Below are 16,681 nucleotides of genomic sequence, written 5' to 3'. Positions count from 1 at the left end.
CAGCAGTAGCAGCAGCAGTAGCAGCGGTAGAAGCCGAAGCAGCAGCCGAAAGAGAAGCCGAGAAGCAGCAGAACGAATGCTAGAGAGCCCAGATAGAGTGAAGACTTGCTGGGGGCTGGGAGGCCTGCCAGCCTCCCAGCCCCCCAGCCAGCACCCCTGCCAGCCATATGCCTGGTGAACCCCAATAAAAGACCTGCAAAACTACTGAGGACTCTGACTCCTCCTTTACCCGGTCTGCATGGGATCAGAGAACCTGCACTGTGGCCAGTCCTGCCCTTACAAGATTGAAGTCTGGAAGCGTAATATTGCCATTCTTCATTTTTGTCAGGATCGCTTCGGTTCTCTAGGGTCTTTTGTTGCTCCATGTGAATTTCTGTAATGTTTGTGCTATTTCTTTAATCCATTGAAATTTTTATTGGCATTTTATTGAATCTCTATATTATTTTAGGTAGGATTGTCATTTTGACAATGTTGTTTCTTTCTACCCATGAACATGGACTATCATTGAATGAATTGACTGTAAGGTGCAAATTTGCCTGCTGGATTCATGAGTTAGAGAGAATGTTGATATAGTCAAGTATATTTCTCAAAAGTATTTCTCAAAGTCACTGACTCTGACTTCCAATTGAAACTGAATAGCACCTACCAAACTTTGTGAGGCATTTTTTACCTTAAATGGGGAGTAGTTAAATAACTCTTGTGATGACTTAGGATAAGCTTTGATAGTCCATGTAGAAGAATTTGGTTGTGGAAGCAGGGTCATCTTGTGAATATCTTTAATCCTTGTAAGTTCAAGTCAGAGTCCAGCTTTTGTGTGGTTCCTTGGGCTCTCCCAGAGATGTGATAGTTACAAAACGAGGCACTACCAAGACCCTCATGCTCAGTACCTGAGATGCCCAGAGACCCTGATTTCCCCCAGGATGCTATCTCCCAAGTCAGGGCTGATGGGCTCCAGCACATGGAAATTTCTGACCATGAGCAATGACCCTCATATCATAAGGAAACATTTCTTACTCCCATATTTCATTGTGTTCATGCTGCCATTTAGAAAAATTTGAAGCAAAATCTTCTGAAAAGTACTGTAGGGTAAGTGAAAATTGCCAGGATTTTCCTCCCTCCCACCATTAGCATTAATGATAGATGCCTGCACTACTTCATGGGCATGCATAGGTGGGCACACCTGGGCTGAGACTGAGCTTCTAAGGTGGCTTCACTGGGATGCCAGCAGTGGTGGAAGAGTAGCGGAAAAGAGCAGAAACAGCCAACAGCAACGACAGCAGTGGTAGCAGAGAAACAGAGCCTGCAGAGAAACAGAAGGCAGGAGAGCCCAGAAAGAGTGAAGACTCACCGGGGGCTGGGAGGCCTGCCAGCCTCCAGGACCCCGGTCCCTCTGTTGTGTACTTGGCTGCCACACTACCAATGGTATAAAAAGCTCAATAAAAGCCCGAAAAACCACCAAGGGCTCCAGGACTCTCCTTTACCTGTCTGCCCGGATCATAGAGATCCTGCATTGTGCCTGCTGGCCCTACAACTACATTATGGATTTCAAGGTCAGTGTTCTAGAACGCCTGATTTTACTGTGTGATCTTAGATAAATAACACCTCTGGGCTCATGCTGGCTTCAGAAATTTTCTTGTATAATCTAACAAGAAAATATTGCCCAAGAAGATTCCTCAGTCACTGACAACAAAATCTCTGCTAAGTCCTTTCAACCTTTATGGTGGTGAGTTGTGATGTTGGAGGGATTCATCCCAGGCATAAAGGACTCAGGAAAGATCTGGAATGTCACCTCCTGATCTCAATTGTGCTACTAACCTACAGGTTTATTGTGAGCCAAGTCCAACCCACCTGGCCTCAGTCCACATCTGACCTTTGCTTTCAAGCTTCAACCACTACTTGTGGCAGCTGCAAATCCAGAGAGTTCTGAGTCTGTTAGGGTTCAGGGTAGCAGGCCCTCAAGTGCGGCTAGCCAACCAGGGCTACAAAGCAGCTCAGCTGTCCTGATGTGTATCTTGACCTTTAATCTTCCTGCATCTGATGGTCCCTGAAGGAACCCCATTATTCCTTTCTGATATGAGTCTGCTGAAAAGATACTCAAACAAAAACACACACGAGATAATAAACAAGGAAAAAAAGGAATTTGTTCACTGACAATTTGTTCTCAACATTAAGACACTGAAAGTTACAAATCAAAGGAAGTGATTCAATCTACATTTTTTGTGGCAGTGATATAACTGTTTTTTGGCTTACTTTGTCTTCATAAAAATACTAGGGAATATATCAGGATTGCTTAACCACTGAACATCACTGAACTATTGCTTTGTAACAAAGCATCCCCAAAGTCAATGACTGCAAACACCAACTGCTTAGTCTTACTCATTTGTTTTCGGGTTTGTTGGGTTTTCTCTGGACTTAACTCTGCTTCAGGGTGAGTGTAAGGCAAATGAAGTTGGTCAGGATTTTATGCCATTGGCCTTTGTGGCTATCACCTTCAGCGTTGATCTCATTAAGGGAGAAAGCTTGTGGGTATAGGGCACACATCTCTGACTATGGACACCTGAGCAAGTGTGCGTGTGCTTGTGCAAGTGTGCACACCTGTACTAGAGATCAGTGACGTAAGGGCGGTGTTACTCAGAGGAGGTTATGGGCAGAATGGCTACGAGAGGAAGAGAATGCCAGAGAAAGCCCAGAGAAAGGAACATTTAGAGACTCACAGGGGCCTCAAGTTGCTCTCTTTGCTGGCTTGTTTCCCCTGCTTACCATTAAAACCTGTGAAAATGATTTCAAAGTGTAGGGTAAGTGAAAAAGCATCAGGCTTTTCTGCCCTCCCACCATTAGGATTGACGATGGATCCTTGTGGTCCTGAATGCATGCCTGATGGTGGGCACCTGGAGTAGGGTGTGGGCAGAGGTAGATGGGATTCACCTGGACTGAGAGAGTGGGCTTATAAGGGCGGTGTCACAGGCACGCCAGCAGAATGAATGGAAGAGCAGAGAGAACAAGAGCGAAAGAGCAGCAGAGCCCACCAAAGAACGCCGGAGAGCCCAGACAGAGTGAAGATTGCTGGGGCCTGGGAGGCCTGCCAGCCTCCCGGCCCCGCAGCACCCCCTGCTTGTCATGTGCCTGGTAAATCCCAATAAAAGCCTGAAAAGCCACCAAGGGCTCCAGGACATCTCCTTACCCCATCTGCTTGGATCATAGAAAACCTGCTCTGTGCCTTCCTGCTACTACACAAGGATTCCAAAATTCTTTTAAAGTGCTGGAACTGAGAGTGAACCTTCCCCGCCTGGGATGGTTGCAAAACAGTGACATAGCTGGAAATACTTTGCTTTCAGATTTCTGCAGAGGGTCAGCTGAAGTGGCTCTGCCCCAAGAAGCTCTCACCTCCTGGACAATCGAAGGGCCAATGGAAAACCAGAAATGCTCAATTTTTCTCGAGGATCCGACTTGGAATCATTCTGCTGTCAGTTCTAGCTTATTTTACAGGCTGAAACAAGTAAAGTCAAGGTGAGAAAACAATCTTTAGAAGGAGAAACTGCAAATAGCTCATCAGGCAAAGAGCCTCATGACAGGGTGGGGGGAATAAAGGGAACCATTAATCCAATGCACCACACCTGCTATAAATTTGGCACTGAACTCATTTTCCTTAATATGCCTTAACAGATGGAATACATTCTCTTTTCTCTCCTTCCTATTCTTCTCCTGGGATTATGTTTATTATCCAATTATAAATGAAGATACTAAGGATTAATGGGTCAAATTAAATTGCTCAAAATTACTCAGTAAATGAAAGAGCTGGCATTCCCATGAAGGATCCTGAGATCTCAGACCTGAACTCTTAACCATACAGCAACTTGAAGGACGGGACACCTGACACATAGTAGGACTAGAAATTAATTACAGGCCTGTCTTTTCTTCAATGGCCATATTCTAGCATACCATATAGCATCTACTATATTAATATATATTACTTATATAATTAATATATATTAATTATACACACACACCTTAATGGAAAGAGCTCACTTAACAAAAATTACTGGTCACCCTTCAGTAGTCTCAGCATCCACATCTAATATGTCAGGATATCAAGTGTAGTATTTTCAAAATGGCTCAAGAATCAGTCACTTCTAACCATTTTCATCATACATAATCCAAGCCACTACCATATTTCATCAGTATTATTACAGTAACTTCTATCTTCTTCCTCTTAAGCCTTGCTTGAAATCCCAAACTCTTCCTAGATACAGCACCCAGAGTGATCCAGTTAATGAAGATTAAATTTTGGTCCAAACCCGGCAATGACTTACATTGTACTTGGAAGTAGACTCCAATATCATTTTGATGGCCTCCAAAGCCCTCCATAAACAGATACCCTCTCCTTGCTTTCCTTATTTGACTCAATTTCCTTCTTTCCCTGCCATTCACTTCCCATGTCCTTTGTTCTTCTCCTGTGATGCTGCCATAAATCCTTATACCAGAATTTCCTTCCTGATTCAGTCTTTACAGAAAGAAACATCTGTTTAGATTCCATATGTTGTTCAATTGTCTGTTCAAATGTTAATGACCTTACCTTGTCATCTAATTAAAATCACACACTGCCTCCTCCCCTGTTCCATGTCAACTTCTACCCTGAAACCCTAATCCTTTACCCTACCATGCTTTTCCTGTCCAACTCCTTTAATCTTATATGTAATATAATTACCTGTTGTGATTATTGTTTGTTTTCCATCACCGCTGTTGACAATGTAAATTCAAGGAGCAGGTCTCTTAGTCTGCTGTGATTATTTGATGTTTTATCTGACATAGCAAGAATGTGTCTGGAATAAAGCAGGCACTCGATAAACATTTGTTGAAGCAATGACTGAACTGGCTACTGAAGCCATTTCCATAGTTTATTAAGTTTGGGAAAAGACCACTATGATTCTGTAATGAATATATGATCTATAAATCACTACCTTTGTGACACTGAACACATTAATGACTAAAAGCCTTAATTTTATCTGCAATGGTAAGCAGATTGTCAAGGTCTCGTGAAACAACCTTCATTTTTGACAGTTTCATGGTTTATTGTAATTCCAACATCTGGCCTCTATAGCAGAGTCAAAAATTGAGAATGTACCATAAAAGTTACAATGTATAGTTTTCAACCACATGAATTTCAACTAACTTTCCCAGTTCTTTCTTTTAGAGTGGAGACCTGCTGTTTTCATGAGACTTCCTTCCTTACCTTCTCCTCCATATGCAACCAGGGTTGTTGACTTTTATTATCTCATACTTCCATGGGCACAAGATCTGAGATCAAGGCATTGACAGGATAGAATTCTTCTGCGGCCATCTGGGTTCTCCCTGTGTATTTGCATTGCTCTACCTCTGTGTGCGTGTCTTTTTATTTTGCTTATAAGGCCACAGTCAAAATGGATTAATATTCACTCTTATGACCTCATTTAACATTTGTTACCTCTGTAAGGTCCTACCTATAAATACAGTCACATTCTGTAGAACTGGAGACCAGGACCTTAACATAAGAATTTGGGAGGGAGACACATTTGAACCCACAATCGGTAGTTGTATGAACAATAACAAGAAAGCCATTACTCATATTTGTTAAAGATGTTTTCTTAATACTTGTTTGCTTTGCTTAATAGTCATTCTTTGAGTATATAGGTAAAGTTACTAGGACAAGTCAGTCATTAAAAGTGGAAAATACCCAGCTTGGAATATGAGTGTGTAGGGGTGTGTGTGTGGAGGTGGTGACGAGGGGCATTAGATGTTTATGAAATATTGAAGTTTACTTTGAAATCTACCACAAAGAGACATTTGAAAATTCAGAAATGAATTTGTAGCATGTAAGGCTGTGAAATAATGGCAGGAATTCTTGTTACTAAATCTTTCCACCTGAAATAAATATAGTTGTTTCTCTTCTCCATGATCTCTTTCCCAGTTTTGAGTCAACCCATATTACTCAGAGTACAAGTAATAGTTTCCTGGATGACTGTGTTGGCAAATCAGTTTGTCTTCTTGTTTCTAGTAATACTACATACTGGTTAACTGATGATCAAATAGTTAAACTGCTTTAAGGAATCTTTCACTACACCTTTCAGCCTGACATCACACCTGTTCTGTAACAATTCGTTCTAGACTATCTTTTCAACTCATTTCCCAAAGATTATAAAGATAACCTGATAAGTCTCTTTAATTCCAATATGTTATTCTTCCTTATTTAGGACTTGAACTCCCTGATTAATGAGCAACAAAAGTTAGGTTCCAAGAATCATGCTATTATTTAGCATATTTTTTCAAAGCATAAATAAATTTTATATTCTTAAAATATGATGTGTGTCATATTTGCTATCACATTTTTGTTATCTTCCTCATTTGTACAATGTATTTTTTTATACTTACACATAATTATTCTTTTAGAGTCTCATCTATCATCCTGGAACTGAGAACTCCACAGGTTTAAATAGGATGATTTTTAACCACATAGTTTATTCCAAAACTAAGAACTCTACAATTATTTTGCCCCAGTGGTTCTCTATCTTTCATTTGTCTGCCATGTATTAGGATTGATATTGCTGATTTGGAACCCTCAGTGAGTCTTGCAACGAATCAGCAAACTGTGGCCAGGGGTCAAATCCCAAACAAATGGTTGATTTTTTCAATAAAGTTTAATTGGAACATAGCTATACCTATTCCTTTACTTACATAGACAGCATGGAATAATTGGGAAATAGACTACATGCCTGTAAAGGCTAAAATATTTACTTTCTGCCCCTTAGAGAACTTTGCCAATCCCCATGTGATTTAAAAAAAAAAAAAACTATGAAAAATACGAGCATCTCTATTTTTTTTCCTTAATGCATTTTAACCCTCAGTGATATGTTTAAAGAATTCCTTCCTAGCCATAAATTTTAAGATCAATTTTCAGGATTTGCTTTTCCATGGGGAATAGTCATTATTGTCACTGTCTAAATACCACCTATCTAAATAGTAGCTTTGTTAATATACTTTTTTTGGCAGTATAATTCCTAAGTTTACCATGAAATATTCAGTTTTTATATTTTCATTTTATATATATATATATATATATATATATTTTATTTCTTTCAGTGCCACTTTTGTTTGGAGATGGTTGCTGAAATGTAAACTGAATGGTAAGTGATACAACATTTCCTAATGTGATGTGCCTATGTTGAGTACATATTTTGGCATCCTGGTCCTCAAAGCAACAAATCAAGAACTAGTCCATTCTCTTCTTGCAGATAAATTACATAGAGGCATAGTTTATTTTTTATTTATCCTTCCCTGAGTGATATGGAAGATGAAAAAGTACAAAAGTTAATTGCAACACTGCACAATGGCAAAAGGTAATTGAATTCAATGATTTGGAGAATGTCTAATGTTTATGCTAGTCATGACATATTTTAAGGAAAAACAAAGGACAATATAAATAAGGGAAAACTAGTCTCAATGGAACTATACTATAAACAATGTAAGTTGCTTAGATTTTATTTTCTTTGAATTTGTCCCTCCATGAAATATCAGAACATATCTGAAATTATTTTTTTTTTCTACATGGCTTAAAAATCTGGAGATAGAGTTCATTCTTGTTCTAGAATCAAAATGGATAAAATTTTTAGTTTGTTTTATGCAACAAAGTAATAAATTACTGTCAGAAAATGTTACATTTCTCAATGTTTTGTCTGTGCTTTTAAAATGACCCACACATTAGTTATGCTTTCTGATACATTGTTTTTTCTTTAATCAATAATCATTTATATATTACAGGCTATGTATGTAATAATATGTGAATTAATAGAACTTATTAGTTTTATATGATTTAATTTTAAACTAAGCATTTTTGAGTTGATTTAATAATTTTAACAGTGGGTAATATTTTCTGTTGTTGTTCATATAAAATTCAAGTTAAAATGGCCATGATTTCTAAGTCATGGGTTTTATCATGCATTAGGGAAATGTAGTTTTTTTCCTGACTAATAATTTAGATATTCTCTGGAAACTCTTTGAATCCATGTAGCTTAACTGTGAAGCAATACAAAAGGAAGGAATCTATTTTTGATTGGGCTGTCTAACAAATCAGATGGGTAATTTGAAAAAAAAATTGTCATTTGCATCTCTCCAGAGTTTATTAAATAAAGATTTTTCCTATTGCATTTCTCTTTTCACTATTTGTGAGTAACAATATTTTTTAAATCACTGCATGCAAATATTATAATGTTGGACAATTATAACCTATATTCTAAGTATCAGTTGAAGTCAGGCTGAAGTCGACAAGTCTTCAGCTTTTAAAATGGCCCATGAAAATGTAGAAAGATTAGAATAAATAAAATGACAAAAGGAAATAATTAAATCAATACATAGAAAAATACAGGAGTTGCAGTGGGAGAGACCCAGTTATGGTGTACAAGTAAGAGTACTTCTAGTTGAATGTGGTATCAATATTGTGGAAAGTGAGGCCAGCTGGTGATGCTGTGTTTGGTTATTCACAGTATTTTAAAGTTATCATTTTAAAAATACTGATATGTCGAGGTAACTTCCTTAAAAATATTTGACATATTGTATGAATTAGGTACTAATTGATTGATAGTCATATTAGAAAGGAGAGAGTGTAAGAATCTAGAAAAAATGCTAATAAAGGCCCTCTCAAAAATTAATCTGGGATGATCTATCTACTTAGCCATGTTGTTGAAACTGAACAGCCATGGATTGCATCCAAGGAAGCAGACTTATGTTTGGGTTCTTTCGTACCTCTCTAAAAGGCCACTGTGTGAGTACCAGTATGTCTAAATTTCACTGAACATGACATTAAGGAATTCTTAAAGAGTATATGCATTGGCATGTTAAATGAGGAGAAAGTAGTGGCTACTTTGTGGTCCTGAACTGGATACATGAGGAACTGATTGGCATATATATTTCAAATACTTCATCTCAGTGGATGGAATAAGACATGGGTAAGCAGCTATTTATAATATGATGAATTCAAATGTCAAGAATTATTTCAAAAGCTTACTCGAGGATCTAAAATTATTGGTTTCCACAATACAAAGTATGACTTTCAAACTGGTTAAATTATTCTTTCTGATATGTATACCCTGATGAGCAAGAAAATCATTTTTCTAAAGTCATTAGTTAAAATTTTCCAGCTATATGACTCTTACTAAATTTGTTTTGCAATAATACTGCATATCGATAAAATGTCCAAAAGGATATATGAATGTTCTAAAATAATCAAGACTGCTTCAGGTTTACATTTGTCAGTACAAATTATTGCTGAAGATGTAATTTGGATGTTGATACCTACTGTGAATGAATGAATTTTTATTTGTAAGTGACATTTTGTAGCCTTATAATCCCTTGTGACTCTAAGGTCTATGAGGGTACAGATTCTGGTTTATTATTGAATGCTGAGGAAATAAATAGCACTCAAAACAAAAATAACTTGATAAATATTTGCTGAATTAATACATATATTATTCATGGTAAGACTCTGGATTCATGGATTAAATTGTTCATGGTAAGACTCTGAGTATATTATTAACATTTACTTGCAACATATACAAAGCACCATCCATGTTTTTCTTATAAAGGATGTGCATTGCAGATGTTTAAGAGCAAGGACTCTGGACCCAGAACTTCTGGTTGAGAATTCTGGTTCATTCATGTACAGGAGCTTGTGCCATTCTTAGGGTGCATTTTCATCATCAGAAAAACCTGATTGAGTGGATCGTGTAATGTTCTCAGATGTGTTCTTATCACATAGTAAGCACTGTGTGGTTCCTAGTAATAATTATTATCATTGTGTTTTTGCTTTTGTTAGAAATCATACTAGTCTTCTATGCTTAAGGAGTTCATATTCTAGTAGAAGAAATAGATAAAAACAAAACTAACTCGAATATAAATGCTGATGCTTATCAGAAATTTGAATTTAAAAAAATACTAAAAGGCCTCACTGGTGGTGCAAAGGGTTAAGATGCAACCTATGAAGCTGTCCGCAGCTACTGTAGCATGAGTTCAATCCCCAGCCAAGGAGCTACCCACATGGTGCAGCAGACCTCTCCTGACTTGCCCGCTGATCCCCTCAGCAGTATATTTCAGTAGATCCTCCTGTTCTGCTCCCCTCTCTGTCTCTGGTGAATCCTCTCACCCCCCATACCTCTGGCCTGTTCCCCAGTCCTTGTATGCATAAATAAATAAATCTTCAAAAAAAATAAAAATAAAAAATACTTGAGGGGAGTAGAATTTCAAAATAGTTCCTGAAGGTGGTCTCTCCTTAGCCTGACCCTGAATGATTTCATATTATTATGAAATTTCTCATGTATATTTCTGTGTGAAAAAATAGGAAGGGGGCAGCAGAGCTGTAGGAAGTAGTTAAACCTAAAGAAGCTTGAAACCATCAAAGCAGCATTAGCTCTAAATGGTTAGCAAATAGTGTAATTTATTAAATAACATTCTTTTGAAACCTATTTTATGCCATTCCCTGCTAACATTTAAGCTCTAATTTGACTTTCAAGGTCAGTCAATGTCAAGGACCAAACTAGCTCTCCAAACTTAACTTCCAACTTTTTCTAAATACCAGTCCTATTTAATTGTATGCTCCACCCACTTTTCCTCTCTTGCTGAATATCACCATGCTTTTATACATTTTCCCCTCTATCTCAAAGCCTCTTACATGTAATGCTGTTCAAGATAAAATTCTAACCATCTATAAAATTCCTTTTTCAGATGTCATTTCACTTATAAAGCTTTCCTTGACTTTCTGAGATATTTCAAAATTAGCAGATAGGCACCAAATTCAGGAGCACACATACCCAGCCATACTCACACAGTACAAAATGGTAGATTAACTTATCAATTTATTTAATCAGAGATAGAAAATCTTACTATAAATCAGTTTGGCCACCCAGAACTGGAGCAGATGTAGCCTATTTAGAATCCCTTGTCTCCCCAAACCATTAAATACTGGGCAGTGATAATGTCCACATCAAAGAGAACCTCCTGATTTGAGGAGCTCAATTTCTTGTGGCTCTTCACTGTTTCATAATAGGTGTTTTCATTACAACCTATGAAGAATCAAACATACAATCTGTTTCCATTTAAGGAAAACTTCAATTCCCTAATTCTGAACTAATCTCAGTTATGGTGAGGGGGAATCTGTAAGTGTTAGGGGGGAGAGCATGGCAGGAATACTGTGTCAGTAGGAAATTCATTGAGAGTTCCAACACTGAAGACAACTCACTTTTCAGTTGTCCCTATGTAATATTGGACCTTTTGTTTCCTGGTTTCCTTAGAAATTTCTATTTTGAGCCAGGCTCCTGACTTGATACCACGGACTGTTAGATAAGACACAGCTTTATGTTCATTGACACCATGGTGCAGTAGACCACACAGATCAATATCCATATATTTTGAATGATAAACTTTGTCACCATAAAGGCAAGTATTGAGTGCTATGGAAGAATGTAATGAGACACCTAATTCATTGTATGGGAATGCAAGAGGTACCTTGGAGAAGGTGACCCTTGAGGTGTTAATTGTTCATTAACAAGGTAAAGAAGATGGAGAAAATGCACCAATCATATAGAATACTTTATAAAAGTGAAGGATATCATACTTTCATGGTGCTGAACATGATTCACTGTTCTGGTTAAAGAGGCCCTCAATATTGGGACACATTCTATGCTTTAGGGTCCAACTTCTATTAGGTCCAGTTCAGCAAATTATTTTTGATGAATACTTACTGTGGTCACTTCATTGCATTATATGGTATTTAAAAAAATAACAATTCACTGAAAATATTTTGCATAGACCCATATGGTTGTGCATATGTCTACATTAGAAGACAGGTGATGGATAGGTAGGTAGGTAGGTGTGTAGATGGATGGGTGGATGGATGGATGGATGGATGGATAGATAGGTAGGTAGGTAGGTAGATAGATAGATAGATAGATAGATAGATAGATAGATAGATAGATAGATAGATAGATAGATAGATAAGTAGATAGATAGAGGAGTTTAGGCATTTTCTAAGATTCCAAATCATTAAGAATAATCTTGCTGCATGATACTGTTTTTGTGTTTTCATAATTTGAATCTGTTTCTGAATACTTTCATTTCAGGAATGACACTTTTATTGGCAACCTTTGAGTGTTCATCTTACGACTTGTAACACAATGATTTATTTGAAATGACTTTTTAGCATTCGATAAATGCTTGTTTACTGACTGACTTTCACAAACATTTAAGATAAGAATGATGGATATAGTGAAATAATTTTGCCAACAGGAAGTTAACTGGGTGCCAAGATCTGTATACAACGTAAATCACAAGAACATGAATGTCTCACAACTGCCTGGGGGAGAACACAGATGCACTTTTCCAAGCAACAGATTCACTTTTCCACAGCTTATGGCTGAGAAAAAGGCTTTAGGCAGGACCTACCAGACTATTCTTGAGACTGATAGTGAGTAAATCCACACAGAGGCTTACATTATTATAGCATTGTAAAGTGTGCCATGCAGCAGTGCCTACATATCATAGACAATAGATAAAACCACACTTAGAAATTAAACACTCAGCTGTTTTTGCAAGCCTACTGTAAGTCAGCCTATTATGTTATTCAATTTCTCCAGCATTTTTTAAAAACAATTGTTCAAAGGGTATGGCATTTTTCCCCATTGTTAAACATATATGTTGATATGCAACTATAAATCTATGTTTAATATACTAGCACTAATTCAGTGATAGTAAACCAACTCACAATAATAAACTACAAGGAAGCACTAGCACTGTGCTGGACCCAGGACTCAAGTATTACATCAGGAATATCCTTATACCATGACTTTTTCTTGCTCTCCTTTCTAACTTCTTCCTCTGCAGTTTGGCTCTTACCATGTATACAGAGCTACCCTTTTGTGCCTGATACCCTACCAACAAGAATGGAAACACCAATGGCAAGGAAAAAATTCTTTTTTAATCATTCTGGACAAAGTCCTAAAGACATAGATAAATTCAAAGCAGAGAGGGCGAATTATTTAATTATTTAGATAAGCTAGAACATCAAGGCCATATAAGGAAGAGGCTGCAATTTCTACATCACTGATGATATAACTATTGTATTTTTTTTTTCAGAATTGATGATTTTGGTCATGTAGAGGAGATATCAGGAGAGAAAATGGCAAAGTTTTAGAAAGCTTTTGCAATATTAGTAACAGAGAATGAGGGCTGTCTTCTAGTCTCACTGAACAGAAAATCAGTTGCCAGTGTTTCTAAAGAAAAATCCAACTTTTTCCATTATTCTGTGGTTGAAACAAGACAGGAGAAGAATCACATGTTCAAGGTCACATACCATTTTTTTTTTTCATAAAGAGCAAAGATATGTTAGAATGAAAAATGAATAAAACATGAGTTAAAATATTAAGTCATAAAGATTCATGTTAAACATAATAAACAGCAAATAAATATAGTAATGAGGGTAGACAGGAGCAAGAAGGAGACTGAGGTGTGAAAGAGGTTCCAAACAACAGATTTAGAAATTATTTTTCCTTTGTGATATTTCTCCCTCTCCCTTAGAAATTATGATAGTATGCTAATGTCCTAGCATAGTAGTGACATGACTAGATCTGTATATTTGAGACAGAACAGTATTGGGAATGAAGAAATTGTATACTGGTCAAATGGTCTAAGTCAGTGGTTCCTAACTTTTCAAGTTGCTAGTCTATTTTATATATATTTTTTTGCTTATTCCCACTGGATGTAGTTGCCTTTGTCCTCATGGAAACTACGAACAATTTTATATGCATGTATATCTTTGAAGACTCGTACAATTCCAAGGATCCTCAGTGATCAAAAGTCCATGACTTGGTGCTAAAAGAATTAAATATATGGATCTGAATGAGAACACTAACAATGAACATGAGGATCGAGAATGATTCACAAGGTAGATTTAGCAGAACTTTGTATCCCATTAGACTGGAAGAGAAATGTTAGGGAGAGGGTAGAGGGGAGCAGCATGAGGAGTGGGTCAGGGATTAGAGCAGTAGTTTAGATAAGACATAGTGTGGCTTGATATGTATTCAAGAGCTTAACCCTGTGCTATATCCCATCCTCCATGGCTTGGCTCACAATGGGTTTATAAAGACACTGAGAATGAGTTAGATTGGAAATATATTTTGAGGGGGTAGGTAATAAAATTTTTGGCTTTATTTGGTCAAAAATCATGCCAAAATTTGAGGAATGAACAATTTGGTGAATGGAGGGTCCATTTGTCACTTTTGGCAGCACGGAGGAGTAGAAGGATTATGTCTAGAACCAGAATTCATTATTGATGATCACAATCATTGTGCATTTGTTTTTCTTTGTGTGTTATTTTTGTTATCTGTTTTCCCACTGCAATGCAATTTTCATACAAAGACACATTTATTGTTCTACTTTCAATGAACATATAGTATGACTCATAGTATATACTAAATAAGTACGAATGTTTTACCACAATCTCATATTATTTTTTAAAGATTTATATATGCATACAAGAGCTGGGGTACAGACTAGAGGTGTGGAGGGTGAGAGGATTCACCAGAGACAGAGTGGGGAGCAGAACAGGCAGACTGACTGAAGTACACTGCTGAGGAGAGCAGTGGGTGAGTCAGGAGAAGTCTGCTGCACCATGTGGGTCACTCCCTGGCTGGGGATTGAACTCATTCTGCGGTGGTTGTGGATAGCTTCATAGGTTGCTTCTTAACTCCTTGCACCACCAGGGAGGCCCAGAATCTCACATTATTAATGATAATTTTCTAGAAATAGATTGGGCTCAAAAATTAATTCAGTGTCATCTATAATTCTGCATTATTTTCTCTCTTTGAGTCTCAGTTACTTGATCTATAACAATAATTTTAAGACTAATTATAGGCCAACCTCATAAAATGTTAATGATGAAATAAATTAGTAAATGGAAAACAATAAAATGACTAATTAAATGTTTAAGAGTTCAGAGAATGTTGTCTATTAAAATTAAAATTATTATTTGTATAAAACCCATATTTAAAATGTTTGAAAACCAGAACTTTACCTATGGAAAATATCTCCTTTGCTAAATAATAATCACAAAGCACTTTGGACTTGAGACACTTTTACATACATTAGTTATCCTTTTTAGTTATATGGGTACTGGATTGTTTTAATATTTAAACAAATAGCAGCTAAATCTTGTTTCTGCTTTTTTTTTAATATTTATTATTTTTGCATGCAAGACCTGGGTTGTAGGCCAGAGGTGGGTGGGGAGGGGGCGAGTGGAGTCACCAGAAACAGAGTGGGGAGCAGAACAGGCAGATTGAAATACACTGCTGAGGGTGGCAGCGGGCAAGACAGGAGAGGTCTGCTGCACCATGTGGGTTAGCTCCATGGTGGGGGATCAAACTCAGGCCTTAGCAGTGATAGTGTTGACGCTTAATCCCTAGGCTACCACAGAGGCCCTTGCTTTCTTTTAATATGTGTGGTTGTGTAAGTACCAGTGATGACATGGGAGTATAGAGAACAGAGAATGTATGAATCAGAGACCACCATTGGTGGAATTTCAATAATGTGATTTAAAGGTAGTCTAGATTGATTTTCTGTCAACTTTAGTGCCCTTCCCTGTTGTAGATTTCTTTTTTCTTCTTCATATCAATTTGAGTGTTTCTGAGACTTTTAGTCCTGTGAGAAATGTACTGCTTGGACCCATTGTCTCTAAATAAAATATGTCTCTAGGGTTCTCCACCACATGCTACATACCCCATACCATCCATCACCAAAGGGCCAGGAGAAGTTTAAAGGAGTCTCTGTCCATCAGAGAAATTCTATGACACACCTGCTATTTCATAGAAAATGAAACTTTTGAGATAAATATTTGATGTACTTTCATCTTCGTTCCAGTCCTCTCTCCTCTAAATATGCATTGGTAAAGAAATCTTTCAAGCAGAAAGGTGAGTCACCTTACAAAGCCGGAGACTGCAAAGACGATTATTCTTCTTTGCCACGCAGGTCATTTATTATGGATGAGAGATACATAAGCCTCATCCCATCACCAGACTCTATGTTGTTAATGCAAAGGGCTTTGAAGTTGGTTTTGTGTGACTGGCAAAATTTCCTATGACCAAAAGGACATTCTGTGAATCTGAGCAAATTTAACTTCCCATGCAAATATTTAAGTAATATAGGGTGCCTAGGATGAGTTCCCATAATATAGGATCTTAGAAACATTATGATATTTCAAAATAATTTTTAACTTGCTGAAAAATTATCCAATCATTTTATATCTAGTATGCACTAGCTCTTCCATGAAAATATTATAATTCTAGTTAACATTATCTTGCCCAAAGTTTGATCTCAAACCCAGGGACATCTTTATAGGTCTCAGGCTTTTTCTATTATATCTAGCTTCTTATTAAATTATTTTAGATGGGGAATGTTAGGGACTTTTGGTTGCTGATGGGTTCTGTGTATAATCACTAGACTGCCTGCTGGAATGTTTGATTAAAATGTCAATGCAGATGTTGGAAAATATATACTTGTCTCTTTTGAACTCCTCCCTACATATCCCCTGCCCTCCCCTCCCCTGTGTTCCCCTCCCCTCCCCTGTTCTCTGTTCTCTCTCTTTCTCTCTTGCTGTATGTTTCATGCTAGA

The sequence above is a fragment of the Talpa europaea genome (genome assembly GCF_964194135.1).
Source record: "Talpa europaea genome assembly, chromosome: 1".
Lineage (NCBI taxonomy): Eukaryota > Metazoa > Chordata > Mammalia > Eulipotyphla > Talpidae > Talpa > Talpa europaea.
Note: the sequence above shows the minus strand (reverse complement) of the source record.